Source organism: Chiroxiphia lanceolata, chromosome W (genome assembly GCF_009829145.1).
Source record: "Chiroxiphia lanceolata isolate bChiLan1 chromosome W, bChiLan1.pri, whole genome shotgun sequence".
NCBI lineage: Eukaryota > Metazoa > Chordata > Aves > Passeriformes > Pipridae > Chiroxiphia > Chiroxiphia lanceolata.
This window is the reverse complement of record NC_045670.1, coordinates 3316457-3331628: the sequence shown is the minus strand read 5'-3', so window position 1 is coordinate 3331628 and position 15172 is coordinate 3316457. Positions and strand designations below refer to the sequence as shown.

Here is a 15172-nt window from a genome sequence, read left to right as displayed (position 1 = left end):
ACTTTAAATCTTTAGGTGCCTGTTAGTCCAAGAATACATGAATTAGGACTGGCTGTAGAGATAACCCCTTTTAGCTTTGGCTGTAAGAAAACCCATATATAAAACACTTAGCAAAAACCTGCAGAATGTACATGTATATGATACAATCAATATGCATATCACAGTTTGTAGTTACAGTGTTGCAAATATAAGTTGATAAGCAAATTATCTCCTTTTTGGTCTTTATTGGCTATCACAATATCCAAACTGGAAAAATTTTAAAAGAATGGATTACTGGTATAGTTTGAATAATACTGTCAAATTACCAGACAATACTATAGTTATTGATATTATATTTTTACTGTCTCTCATGGAAGTTGATATTGTTTGCATATACTTTATCCCAGGAGTTTTATAGCAAGTGGCAAGAATTGTTTAAAATCTCTCTCTCTCCTCTCTGACTGCTGCAACATATAAAAGAAATCTTTTAATTTACAACTCCACACAAGATTATAAATAACAAGGCATGAAGTGCTGAGTCTTACAAAAAAAGAACCCTGTGTTAGAAAGCAAGACAGTGACTGGTTAGCAAAGTTGTAAATGAAAGGCTGATGTTTTTTGGACCTCCCCCTCCTTCTCCCCCCATAGGCCCTAGCTCGCATCGTGCCCGCAATCTTTCGATAGCCTGTTAACTTCATAGCATGATGGTTTCTGTTGTTTGAATGCTTTATCTAACTTGTGCATTCCTTTACTGCATGCCTTAGTTTAGCGAATTTTGATCATGTCCTGGATATTTTTCTTTATGCTCTTAATGCTCTTGGGTTCTGTCTTGGGTTCTGCCTGATTGTATTGCACTACCTGCTTTGTCCTACATGATTCTCTACAACCTTTTATTAGTATGTATGTATGGCCAGTCTTCGCGAACGAAGATTTGGGAAGGGTCTTTACCCTTTGAGCCTGCGCAGTGGATTTTTTAGGTGAGACACAGTGTGCGCTGAGCTGAGCCCACCCTTTAATCCTGAGGTTCATCTGCCGGGGCCGAGCAAGCTTGGACAGTGGCAGTGAGGTCCTCAGGACGTATCTCTGGTGGTCTAGTGGTTAGGATGCGGCGCTTTCACCGCCGCGGCCCGGGTTCGATTCCCGGTCGGAGAAAAAAAACCTTTTATTAGTAACTGACAGTCAACCACTTCGTACTATAAAACCTATTTTCCTCTCGTATGGTCAAGTTACAAAAATTCTGAAATTTGAAATTCTTTTGTGAAAATTGTTTAATAGTCTAGGCTCTATTTTGCAGAAATTCCACAGATTCATTCTGTAATCCGAACCCATGAGGTGAAACACTCCTGCTCATCTATTCCAACTTGGAGATTACGTCTACATTCAACAGTAGGATGCTGACCCCCTGTATGCTGACTACAAAGAGATTATGATTACCTGCAACCACGGCATAGCATGCAAGTGACCCTGGCTGACCCAGTGAAGCAGGAACAACTAGAGCCTATTCCGATCTCTTCACTAAAGATGGATATGGTTACAAAGATATTATTGTCTACCCTTTTCGTATTAGTCCTTTGTTGTAGATATTCTATGTTGTTTTCCTTGTTTTTCATCAATATGCTGCTTAACTTGTTCAACAATGGCAGGGTCCAACCACAGACCATGCGGTGGGAATGTATTTGTGCTTAATTGGATGATGCAAGTGCTGATAGATGGGAACTTTGTCCCCGAAACAACCATCTTGTATAACTTGAGATTAATTGGTATTTTGCTATTAGTTGACAACTCTCCAAAAACATTTGACAGAAACAGTGAAAAAGATGATGTTAAGACAGACCCCCGAGATACAGCACGCCACAGGCAAATCATATAAAGACCCATCCTTACATGGGATACTAAGCTCAAAGTCAACAAAGTTAAGCTTTTTATTCATGCAACAACTAGCCTAACAGTTTAATTTCAGTACAAAAAAAAAAAAAAGGGGGGGCGGAGTGAGGAAAGATAAGTTCATGTGGTGGTCTTGCTGACTGTTTCTTGAGGTTGCTTGCCTAAATAGCCAGAATTGTTTTAAACGTGGTGAAGTGGAGCTTTTGAAGTTTTTGTAGTGACTACTGACAAGTTCTCTTTGAAGTCCAAAAGCACATTTGCATAGAGAAGTGTGTGTTTTGCTGTAAAAATAGGAGTATATATTTATCTTTAAATTATAAGAATGTTTGTATGTATTTGGGTTTTGAATTGAATGTGAGGCAGAAATATGTTTATGTTTTCCTGTTTTCCAAGTTATACTCTCATAAAAACAAGAAATGCATAATTAGATCTTACTCATCTGAGGGCAAAACACAAGAATGATAATTTCTCAGTCCACAACCAGAAAACACAGTAAAATACAACTCAAAAGTATGATTGTGTGAGAGCATGAAGTGATGGCCATCACGCATGAAAGTTGGGTGAATGTATGCATGTGAATGTATGAATATATGATTATTAATATATTCTGGTTTTGCTCACAAATGCGTAAACCATATTACCTCACATATGCATAAGCACCTTTGGATAAAGAGTAGGAGACACATAACCCTGAGTTAAATAAAGTTTCATTTGCAAAATAAAAGTTTTCAAGAACCACATGGAACAAAGAGTTGAACCAAGCGAAAGACCATCAGTCAGGCCTGGATTGTGCAAAAGAAAAAGGGGGAATTGTTGAAAGAATCTTAGATGATGCAGGACATATACTGCTTCAGACCTGCTTGCACAATCCGGCCTGCGTGCCGGACGGCAGGGACCTGTGTTCTCCAGCAGCAGATGTGTGTCCTTGAACAGCAAATATCAGAAAGCTGCATAGAGGAAAACAAGGAAGGAGGTTGTTATCCAGAGTGTGAGAAACCAGAAGATGGGGGGCCTGGAAATGTGCCTTGGCTAGTAGAACCAATAAAGTTATAGATATAGTGTGTGAAAGTAAATGTAACCAATAGAAAGTTAGAATAGAGTGTGTGAACCCTGTAGGACCCTTGATAATGTATGTATTTTGGGAATTAAGTTAGACCATTTGACTGTACCTGGATGAGGATGTGTCTTTGACTCTCCAGCTCATTTTTTGCATCTTCTCGTTTTAGGGAAGACCTCCATTTTCAGCTTCTCCCGTGAACCGGGGTCCCATACGGCAACTGCCAGAGGCCAACAGCACCCCCTGCCGACTAACGCAGAGCAACTGCAGGCTCTGCTCCTCCAGTGATCCAACAGTGCCCCCTGCCGATTGTGATTAAGTATAAGTAGTATGACCAGTCTTCACGAACGAAGATTTGGGAAAGGTCTTTACCCTTCGAGCCTGCGCAGTGGATTTTTTAGGTGAGACACAGTGTGCGCTGAGCTGAACCCACCCTTTAATCCTAAGGTTCATCTGCCAGGGCCGAGCGAGCTTGGACGGTGGTAGTGAGGTCCTCAGGACGTAGGTTTGTTTAGAGTGACCTTCTCTTAGATCGATGGCCTTACAGGGCTGACGAGCTCCATCTGCCCGGAGGACTTCCCTGACCGGGAATTGAACCCGGGTCGCGGTGGTGAGAGCGCCACATCCTAACCACTAGACCACCAGGGGGTCCCCGACTGTGATTAGAATTGCACCAAAGGACAAGATAATCCTGGGTACAGGACTATTGTTTGGTTGTTTTTGGTTTTTTTTGTGTTCTTTTGTTGTTCTACCTATACACATATATCCTTTAATAAAGGGCTGTTATTTTTTTCTTTCTCCATACTTCCTCAATTGGAACCTCTTAATTTCGGATTTACAATTGCTTAGAGAGAGGAGTTTGGTCTACCTCATAACTCATCCTCCTTAGCAAAACACTTCAGTCTCATTAAACTGAGACAGACTGGCTGTCTCAGCACAGGATTCCTGAAAGCAAAGGACAGTCCTTTCCCTCAGTAAAGAAAGCTTGTAGCCTTTGGGTGTAAGATGCAGGTGGTGGACCACCCTGGGCACTCAAGGAACTCAAAGAGCTTTCTGTCCTGGCACCTTTTGTCTGGGAGGAGTCTTCATCCGTGTTCAATTTTGGGAGTCGGACTGGCAATTTCAGCACAAGGATCCTTCAACTGAATGAAAACCTTTTCCCCAGGAAAGAAAACCCTTTCCCTCAGTCTCTCATATGCTGCTGGTGGGCCACCCATGGGCAGCAAGAGCTTTCTGTCCTGGCACCTTATGTCTGGGAGGAATCTTTGTATTCAATTTTTGAAGTCAGACTGGCAATTTCAGTGCAGGATTCCTATAAGCGAATGAGAACCCTTTACCCCAGGAAAGAAAGTCCTTTTCATTGCTCTCTCATATGGTGCTGGTGGGTCACTCTTGACACTCCATGGACAGGAAGAGCTTTTTGTTCTAGCACCTTTTGTCTGGGAGAAATCATCGTCCATATTCAATTATGGATGTGGGACTGGCAATTTCAGCACAGGGTTCCTGTAAGCAAGCCACAACCCTTTCTCCCATTAAAGAAAACCCTTACGCTCAGTCTGTCAAGTGCAGTTGGTCGGTCACCCTGGGCACTCCATAAGAAGCAAGAGTTTTCTGTCCTGGCACATTTTTTCTGGGAAGAATCTTGATCCATATTCAATTTTGGGAGTAGGACTGGCAATTTCAACAGAGGGTTCCTGCAAGTGAATGGTAGCTCTTTCCCCAGGAAAGAAAGTCCTTAACCATGGTCTCTCATGTGCTGCTAGTGGGCCACCCTTGGCACTCCATGGGTAGCAAAAACTTTCTGTCCTGGTACCTTTTGTCTGGGATGAATCTTTGTCTTTATTTAATTTTGGGAGTCAGACTGGCAATTTCAGCACAGGGTTCCTGCAAGCAAATGAAAGACCTTTTCCGCAGGAAGGAAAACCTGTAACCTTTGAGTGTTAGGTGCAGTTGGTGGGTCACCATTGACACTACACGGGCATCAAGAGCTTTCTCTCCTGGTACCTTTTGTCTGGGAGGAATCTTTGTCCGTATTCAGTTTTGGGAGTCGGACTGGCACTTTCAGCATGGAGTTCCTGCAAGCAAACAATAGCCCTTTCCACAAGGAAAGAAAGCCCTTAGCCTTGGTCTCTCATGTGCTGCTAGTGGGCCACCCTGGGCACTCCATGGACAGCAAGAGCTTTCTGTCCTAGCACCTTTTTTCTGGGAGGAATCTTTGTCCATATTCAAGTTTGGGATTCAGACTGTCAGTTTCAGCCCAGGGTTCCTGCAAGCAAACAACAACCCTTTCCCCTAGGAAAGAAAGCCCTTAGCCTTGGTCTGTAAGGTGCAATTGGTGGGCCACCCTGGGCACTCCAGGTGCAGTTTTGACAGAGACAATGTTGTGTTTCTGAAAGTGGAAAATTACTTAATGGTCTGCATGATAGCATGTTTTTTGTCATGGCTGAACACAGTCACCATGTGATGTGAGTGTGAATGTGTGGCATCCTGGTTTAGGACGATCCTGGGAATTCTGGTTAACTAAATGACAACACCAGGTACTGTTTAAGAGAGAATATGAATAAAAGGGGAACGCTGAAAAAGGTGGAGAAATCCCTAAATCAACTTCTTTGTGTGTATTCAGCCTCATCATTTCAGCTCCTATACCTTTTGTCTGGGAGGAATCTTTGTCCGTGTTCAGCTTCATGACTCGGACCATCAATCTCGGCACAGGACTCCTGCAAGTGAAGGACAGTCCTTTACCCCAGGAAAGAATATACTTAACCTCTGGGTCTGAGGTGCAGGTTGTGGACAAACCACAGCACTGCACGGGCACCAAGACCTTTCTATCTTGGCATATTTTGTCTGGGAGAAATCTTTGCCGTGTTCAGTTTTGGGAGTCAGACCGACTATCTTGATGCAGGGTTCCTGCAAGTGAAGGACAACCCTTTCCCCAAGGAAAGAAAGTTTTTTTTTTTTTGGGTGTCAGTTGTAGGAGATGGGTCACCCTGAGCACTTCATGGGCAGGAAGAGTTTTCTGTCCCTGCGCCTTTTGTCTGGGAGGAATCATTCTCAGTATTCAATTTTGAGAGTCAGACCGCCAGTTTTGGCGTATGACTCCTGCAAGTGAAGGGCAGCCCTTTCCCCCAGGAAAGAAGGCCTGTAGCCTTCTGGTCTCAGGTGCTGGTGGTGGACCACTCAGAGCAGTGCACAGTCACCAAGAACTTTCTGTGCTGGCACCTTTCCTCTTGAAATAATCTTCGTCTGTGTTCAATTATTGGAGTTGGACCAGCAGTTTCAGTGTAGGACTCCTGCAATTGAAGGACAACCCTTTCCCCAGGAAAGAAAGTCCATAACCTTTGGATCTCAAATGCAGGTGGTGGGGCACTCAGAACATTGCACAAACAGCAAGAGTTTTCTGTCCTGGCTTTTTTTGTCTGGGAGTAATGTTCATATGTATTCAATTTTGGGAGTCGGACTGGCTATATTAGTGCAGTGCTCCTGCAAGGGAAGGACAGCCCTTTCCCCCAGGAAAGAATGTCCTTACCCTCGAGATCTCAGGTTCAGGTGGTGGACCACCCACAGCAAGACCTTTCTGTCCTGACGTATCTTGTCTGGGAGGAATCTTCATCTGTATTCAATTTTGGGAGTCGGTCTGGCAATTTTAGCACAAGACTTCTGCAAACCCTTTCCCCCAGGAAAGAAAGTCCTTAACCTCGGTGTCTCATGTGCAGGGAGTGGGCCACCCTGGGCCTTCCATGGGCAGCAAGAGCTGTCTTGGCACCTTTTGTCTGAGAGGAATCTTAGCCATGTTCAATTTTGGGAGTCTCAGTGGCAATTTTGGCACTGGGTTCCTCCAAACAAACGACAGCCCTTTCCCCTGGTACAGAATGTCCTTAGCTTCAGGGTCTCAGCTGCAGGTTTTAGACTACCCACAACACTCCATGCCAGCAAGACATTTCTGTCCTTGTGTATTTTCTCTGGGAGTAATCGACATCTGTATTCAATTTTGGGTGTTGGACTGGCTATCTGTTATAGGTTATAAATCTGAGAGAGGAATTTTTCTTTCCCTGTTTCCCTGTAAGAGAAACAGAGTTTCAAATAGGGAAGGGGGAAGGGAGGTCATTAGCTTTACAAAGGATGTAGCCAACCGAACTACATTCCTTGCTAATGGGCCATCAGGGAGGCTGGGAGGTGACTGGCTCTGTTCGGAGGGGAGAGGGGCAAATGGCGGAGTTGGTTCTCGGAGGGAGATGGGGGTCTGCATGCAGGCATTTGGGGAGAGGGACTGGGATCTGTTTTTTTGGCTTCTCATCCTGGTCAGCTCGGACTGTTGGCTTCGACTTGCCTGACTGTCCCGTTCCCCGGATCTGCTGTGTTTCATCGGAGAGTTTGCGTGCCCGTGGGAGAGAAGGGAGGAGTTTTGAGACGCCATCACCTAGGACAGCGTTGAGTCCCATGGGAGTGGACTACTTCCCTTCCCTTTTTCCTCCCACTGACAGAAGGGTCCCCCATTTCCTTCTCGGCTTCTCCCACGGTCCGGGACCACCCCCCCCAGACCCCTCTCCCCGCGTGGTGACCGCCTGTGCCCAACAGTGCCCCCTGTCAACCACGACAGAGAACTGCAGGCTCTACACCTTCAGTTATCCAACAGCGCCCCCTGCAGACCACGATTAAGACTGCACTAAAGGACAGAGAAGTATTCATTCAGACCCTTTTTTTTTTTCTAGGACTACTGTCTAGTTTTTTCGTGTTCTGTTACTGTTTTCACCAACATACATATATCTTTTAATAAAAGGTTGTTATTTCTTCTGGGTTTTTTTTTTCACACTTCCTCGAATAAAACCCCTTAATTTTGAATTTACAATTACTGAGAGAGAGGAGTTCAGTCTATCTCATCCTCTTTAGTAAACATTCCAGTCTCTTCAGACTGAGACACTATCTCAACACAGGACTCCTGCAAGAGAAGGACAGTCCTTTCCCCTAGTAAAGAAAGTTTGTAACCTTTGGGTGTAAGGTGCAGGTGGTGGGTCACCTAGGGCGCTCCACGGGCAGGAAGAGCTTTCTGTCCTGGCACCTTTTGTCTGGAAGGAATCTTCTTCCGTATTCAATTCTGGGAGTTAGAGTGGTAATTTTGGAGCAGGACTCCTGCAAGTGAATGAGAACCCTTTCCCCCAGCAAACTTGTAGCCTTTGGTGTAGGAGTGTGTCCCAGGGTCAGGGGAACCAAGAGACATGCCCAGGGACAGACAACCCCATTGGTTAGAAAGTCACATGGTTTTAGGGGATAAAAGGGGGAGCAACATTCAAATAAAACCTCTTTGATTTCCACCTCACGAAGAGTGGACTGCATTTCTTTATCATATAAAGACCGCGACCCTACATGTGGAACACCGAACTTGGACTTAGAACCTATATTAGGTTAATTTAGCATATCCTGAATCAGGAAGAAAAATCGGTAATTCTGTTTATCCTCTCAATTGTGTGGAGACAGGAATTTTAACCGAAAAAAACTTAGACGTCTGTAAAACCGTTGTCTCAGTGGCATATGAGAAACGGAAAGTTATTTTAGTGAACTCAAAAATATTAGGGAAAAGTGCACAGGAACAAAGAAGAAAGAAGAAAAGAAGAAGGAGAAACAGAACGGCAGGCGGCAAAGAGAGGAACCGGGGACCATGCAGGCAGAAGTGGGCAGCGAAATAGCAAAGCTGAGTTACCAACACTGCAACCCCAACGCCCACCAAGGGGGGTTCGGACCTGCTCTGTTTATCTCACGAGTTACCGCAGGGCACTCTGCAGCTAAAAAGCTACGGATACTCTTGCAGAGGTAGCTAAACCACCCCGTGTTGCCCCCCTGGATGCCCTGGGGACCCAAGATCCCGTGTGCCTACCCTCCGCCCCTCCCCCCGCGTGTGCCACAGTTTGCAAGTACAGGGAAACAGTCGAACCACGCACGTGCTGTTGGTCGACCCTCCTTCCCTTCTTGCCGCAGCAGGAGCCGCCTCCACTGGTCGTCCAGGACCCGCCGGCACCCGGAGCCCCCACACTGCCCAACGTACCGGAAGAGCCCGGAGCCACCTCCTACCGCCCCACGCATGCCTATAACCACAGTGTGAAGCCTCCACGCTGAGGAGAAACACACCAGAAGCAGAACAGACCCTGAAGGAACCTTTCACCGTTTCTCCGTCACTTCTGCACCCCACCCCCCGGAGCCGTGCGCTGCACCGAAGGACCCCCCTGTTGCCGTCTATCATGGCCAAGCAACTATGAGAGCCGGAGAGGACACCGACACAGACGTCAAAAGAAAAAAGCCCCAGAGAAAAAACAGCAATTGAGAAACTTAAACTAAACTCTGCAGCTGAACAAAGAACTCCCCACCCACGTGTGCCTACAGCTCCAAGACTAAGGTAAACATGGGAAACTTTGTTTCCACAGAAACCTCACCAGACATTGAAACATTAACTCTACTGCTAAGATCTTATCACATCCAAACTACAAAGGAAGAGTTACCAGAATTAATAAGATTTATTAGGTCTGTCTACCCCACACTGCCAATAACAGAAGTGTTACATATAAACACATGGAAAACACTGGGACACATTCTGAACCAAAGGACGGAGACAGTCAACCGGGGGGAGGGGGAGGAACTGTTCGTGAGTTAAATTACGGATCACGAGCTGGGGACCATGGGAACACAGGTTGCGGGGAGGGAACAGAGCCTGAAATGCGAGATCCCAAACCATGGGATCAGCGCACGGGACTCTGTTACAGTGATGAGTGGGGTAACCCAGTGTCTCTACCCCCCCTGCTGCGAATGACCAGAGACCGCTGGGAGTCGCCATCTTACCCGCCAAATGGACCGAAAACCGATCCGTCTCTTCCGACCCCAGCACCGCCGCACTCCACCCATAGGCATGAGGGGGAGGGAGGCCCAGTACCACCCCCCCCCACAGGGAACCTGGTTCACTGGAGTCACGGGGGGGAGGGAAAGGGGGATGAGGAGGAGGGACCAGAGATGGTTCCACTGGGAGGGAGCGAGGAGGCAAACAGGGGAAGGTCAGTTAACAAGTGGGAGCAATGTCGGGATGAGGCATTTCGAGTGGGAGGCTTGAAGGATATTCAGGCATGTTCAATCGATTTTAGCCAACGTCAACCCCCTCAATTCCAGCCTCTGCCATGTGAGGTTACAAAGAAATTGAGGCAGTCGGTAAGAGATGTTGGCATACCCTTTAACCAATACTTTCAAGTATTTGGAGACATTGACTTCCATCTATTTTTTCACCCCACATGACTGGAAGAATCTAATGAAGTTAGTTCTTAATAACACCCAATATACAGTCTGGTTAGTTGACTTTTGGGAGAATTGTGCTAAGTATGCAACTAACACCCAAGCAAGCATAACAACAAACCAATTAACCGGAGAGGGAAATTACAGTACAGTAGACCCCAAATCAACCTATTCCCAGGAAACGAACAGAGTAATAGCCAAACAGGCCCTGAAAGCCATAAAAAAACTTCCCAAGACAGCAACCTGTCCTCCACAAAAGTGTTACAAGGTTGTACTGAACCAAATTCACAATGCTTAGATCGGCTGCAGTCTCCTTTAAATAAGCAAGTTGAGTACAATAAAGTCAGAGAGATGCTGTATAAGCAATTGGTTTTTGAAAAGGTGAACACAAACTGTAAAAGAGCTTTGCAGACCCTTCCTGAAAGGGAGAGTTACAGCATTGTTGAGCTGGTTCGACCCTGCCAAAGAGTTGGCTCTGTGGAACACCAGTCTGCCCCTTTGACTGCAGCCCTAAGCATCCAGCTAGGAGTACAAGAAGAGGTCAGACATAGAGCGAATTGTGTTAGATGTGGTGACCCTGACCACTTTCAAAGGGACTGCCCTTGGAGACCCTTAGCAGCAACATCCCACAAGTACCTAAACAGCAGGGAATGGGCTGAGTTGTACCAAGGGTGCCGTGGGTGAGGCAGGGGCCGCGCCATGAGCATCACACTGCTTGTTGCTGTGCTGTTCGCCATCCTTCTCTTTGCCACCTACTTTCACGAGCAAGAGAGGAAGCAGTTTGAGGCAAACCACAATGTGCCAACAACCAACCCCAAAAATACCCCTGTATTCTGCACCTTCAAGAAAGGTGAGAGGTGGAGAATACTGCAAATGTTAAGAGCAGTAAACGCAGTCATAGAGCCTACGGAAGCATCCCAGTCTGGACTTGCCTCACCTGCTATGCTTCCAGTAAAGTGGTCACCAATAATCATTGACTTAAAAGGTTGCCTTTTTGTCACCTACACCCTGAGGACGCACCAAGGTTTGCTTTTTCCATCACGACCTTGAACAATGCACAGCCCATGCAAAGCTATTGCTGGGTTGTCCTTCCTCAGGGGATGCAAAATAACCCGACAAGAAATCAAACAACCATCATACACCATTATGTAGATGACATATTAATAACCACGGCCACAAAGAATGAACTGCCATTTACTCTTACTGCTCTAATCAGAGTTGTCCAAGATGCAGGGTTACAGGTTGCTCTAGGGAAGATCCAACCATCGCAACCCTGGACTTACCTTGGATGGAAAATCACGCAGCAGGAAATTTCCCCACAGTCACTACAGCTTGAGGCAAAAAACACTTCACCTTTACAAGAGTTGTAAAAACTTCTGGGAACCATCAACTGGTTAAGGTCTGTTTTAGGCATAACCCCAGAGGGGCTACACCCTCTATTTGAGCTGCTAAAAGGGAACTCCAACCTAACGTCTAACAGGTCTCTGACAGCAGAGGCAAAGCAGGTGTTAGACATTCGTGCCAAGGCAATAGAAAGCAGACAAGGCAGAAGGAGAAATCCCGAACTGCAAATCTGCCTGACCCTTGTTCCCAGCAGGTACCAGCCATTTGCAGTTTTGTTTCAGTGGGATCAGACTGAGAAAGACCCACTACAAATTTTAGAGTGACTGTTTCTGCCCCACACACCACCTAAAACTGTATGGACTACTAATGAAATGTTTGCCAAGCTTGTCATTAAAGGCAGAGGACAATTACAAGAACTAGACAGAAGAGACCCTGTTGTCATCTTCACCCCAGCTGCAAAAGACAACTTTGATTGGATGCTAGCTGAGGACGCAGGATTCCAGGTTGCCTTGGCAGGCTTTGACGGTGACATTTCAATCCATCTCCCTAAACACAGATTGTGGGCAGAAATTGGTAATTTACCTTTAAAAACCACAACCAGATGCAAACATGAACCAGTGAAAGGCCTCAGAGTCCTCACACATGCATCTGGGAAGAACACAAAAAACTACAGTGAGTTGGGTAAAACCCTGACACAGGACAATGGGAGCGAGAGGTACAGACCATGAACCAAGGTTCTGTACAGGTTCTGGAACTGGCTGCCATTTGCATTGCCTTGGGAAATTTTCTGAACAACCTATTAATATGTAACTGATTCCTGTTATACTGCAAAGTTAGTCTCCTGTCTCGAGAGTTCGTTTCTTTGAGATATCGTTAACCCACACCTGTTGTTTGAAATGCGTTCTGTTTGGTTTCTTGTCAGTCATAGAAAGTTTGATTTCTATATAATGCACACAAGGTCACACACTGACATGCCAGGGCCAATAGCTGACAAGAACCGAGAGGCTGACAAAGCAGCAATGTTTAACACCATACCTAGAGTTTTAGAGCAAGTGAAATTGTCTCACTCATTTTTCCATCAGAACGTACGTTCTCTGAAGAGACAACTTCAGATAACACTCAATCAAGCTCAAGACATCACCATGTCATGCCCAGACTGTCAGAAAATCACACCCATGCCATCTCAGGAAGGCGTTAACCCCAGAGGGTTAATAGCAAATGAGATTTGACAAACAGATATCACACACATCTCTGAATTTGGCACATTAAAATATGTACATGCAAATAGATACACATTCCAAATACATAACCGCCACAGCACACACAGGGAAAAGGTCAAAGATGTGATAAGGCACTGACTTAGTTGCTTAACAACCCTGTGTACTCCAAATCAAATAAAAACTGACAATAAACCAGTTTTACTTCCTATCAAATAGGGAAACTTCACAAATCACAGGTATTCCACACTCATCCATCAGACAAACAATTATTGAAAGGGTACGTCACACACTGAAACATGTTAGATAAAAAAAAAAGGGAGAAATCTGTGTAGCCTGCAAGAGTGTCTGTGGAAAACCATGTATGTTATCAATTTTTAAAATTGTGACAGGACTGAAAGAAACAGGTACAAAAGGTAGCACAAACCTCGGGCTTTGGCCTATCCCAAACCACCGATCGTGGTAAGAGGTTTGATTTCAGGACAGTGGACGAGATCAATAGATCTCGTGACTTGGGAAGAGGTTACGCCTGTGTGGCTGCAAGGAAAGAGCTTAAATGGATTCCTTCCAGGTGTGTTAGACCCTACCTAGGTACACAACCACAGCAGCAAGAACCAGAGTAACACAGAAGTTATAAAAGAGTTATGTTTACATTTCAGGTTTACATTTAAGGATGAACTGTGTGGCAAAAAGCAGTCTATAAAAAATCTATGAATGTGTGTGTGATGAATGGACGACGGCCATCAGTGAATGAGAGCGTGAATGAATAAGAGAGTTGTTTGACTGGACAAGTGTATTGAAAACAAAACACCTCACAAAATAACACTACCTCCACCACATGGTCACTTCAGGAGAATTTAGTTTTGCTAAACTTAGCCTGTTTCTTAAATAAAGTTGAACTCCCCAGTTATTTAGACCCTCAGATTAATAAAGATTATATGTATGCAAGGTTGAGCTAGGACCCCTAAGTTAATTAAGTTATTTCTCCAAGTTGCACTACCCTTTAGGAATATAAGAAAGTTTTAAAAAGTTTACCATAGATGTGTAAGAGGCCAAAGCAAACGATGTGCTGGGTCATTGCAAGCTTTGGTAGTTTACAATGTACTGTTCTGATTGTTTGCATTGTTGTTGTTGCACTGTTTTCATGACCTTCTTAAATAATTGAGAAATTCAAATAAAACCTCTTTGATTTCCACCTCACAAAGAACGGACTGCATTTCTTTCTCATATAAAGACCGCGACTCTACACTTTGGGTCTCAGATACAGGTGGTGAGCCAATCAGAACACTGCACAGGCAGCAATAGCTTTCTTTCCTGGCACCTTTTTTCTTTGAGGAATCTTAATCTGTGTTCAATTTTGGGAGTCTGTCTGGCAATCTCGGTGCAGGATTTCAGGAAGTGAAGGACAGCACTTTTCCCTAGAAAAGAATGTCCTTATCCTTGGGGTCTCATGTGCAGGTATTGGACCATCCACAAAACTCCACAGGCATCAAGACCTTTCTCTCCTGGCATATTTTGTCTGGGAGGATTATTCGTGCATATTCAGTTTAGGTGTCGGACTTTGGTGCAAGGCTCCTCCAAGAGAACGACACTCCTTTTCTCTCTGGTAAGAAAGTTCTTACCCTCAGGCTTTCATGTGCAGATGGTGGAGCTCCCAAAGTGCTGTACGGGCAGCAAGACCTTTCTGTCCTGACACCACGTGTCTGGGAGGAATCTTTGTCAGTGTTCAATTTTTAGAGTCAGACAACTAATTTCAGCACAGGGCTCCTGCATGTGAAGGACAGCCCTTTCCCCCAGGAAAGAATGTCCTTACCCTTGGGGTCTTAGGTGCAGGTAGTGGACCACCCACAGCATTCAGTGTAAAGCAATACCTTTCTGTCCTGGCATATTTTGCCTAGGATTCTTTCTCTGTATTCAATTTTGGGAGTTGAACTGGTAATTTTTGCACAGGACTCCTGAAAGTGAACCAACGTCCTTTCCCCCTGTAGCAGGGAGATTGCCGAAACTGAAACCAGTACATCGTTGAAAGCTCAACAAAACAATATTTATTACAAAGAAGTAGCCAACAAAATGAGAGACTGAGAGACAAGAAAAAGAAGGGAAACAAGCCCCCAAGACAATCCTCCACTCGGGCATTATTTACGAAGTTGTCTTACCGACACCAGAATGGTTAGAATTCCCTGTAGCAGAAACTGCATCACTGGAGCATTGGTAGGCTAACAAAATGACGGGCGTCCCTGCAAAGGCAACATTGTCCCCCATGTGAAACTTGAGTTCTGCTCCCAACAAGAGCTATCTGCTTTTTATACAATTAACCTATGACATCTACCTGGGCAAGTGTGGCAGGCAGTTGTCAGTGTCTCAAAGTTCTGATTTTAGTGGTTTTTTCCTGACAGTCATTTTATAATGATAAAACTGGGAAACC

General features: G+C 45.1%; 1 long non-coding RNA gene and 1 other non-coding gene across 2 annotated transcripts in view; one reads left to right on the top strand and one right to left on the bottom strand.

Annotated features, from left to right (window-relative positions):
* Positions 1 to 15172, bottom strand: part of LOC116780009 — an 893112-nt gene that overhangs the window by 494807 nt on the left and 383133 nt on the right. The window lies entirely within an intron of this gene.
* TRNAE-UUC lies at positions 1060 to 1131 on the top strand. Its single transcript has one exon. It is a non-coding gene; the product is annotated as a tRNA-Glu (tRNA).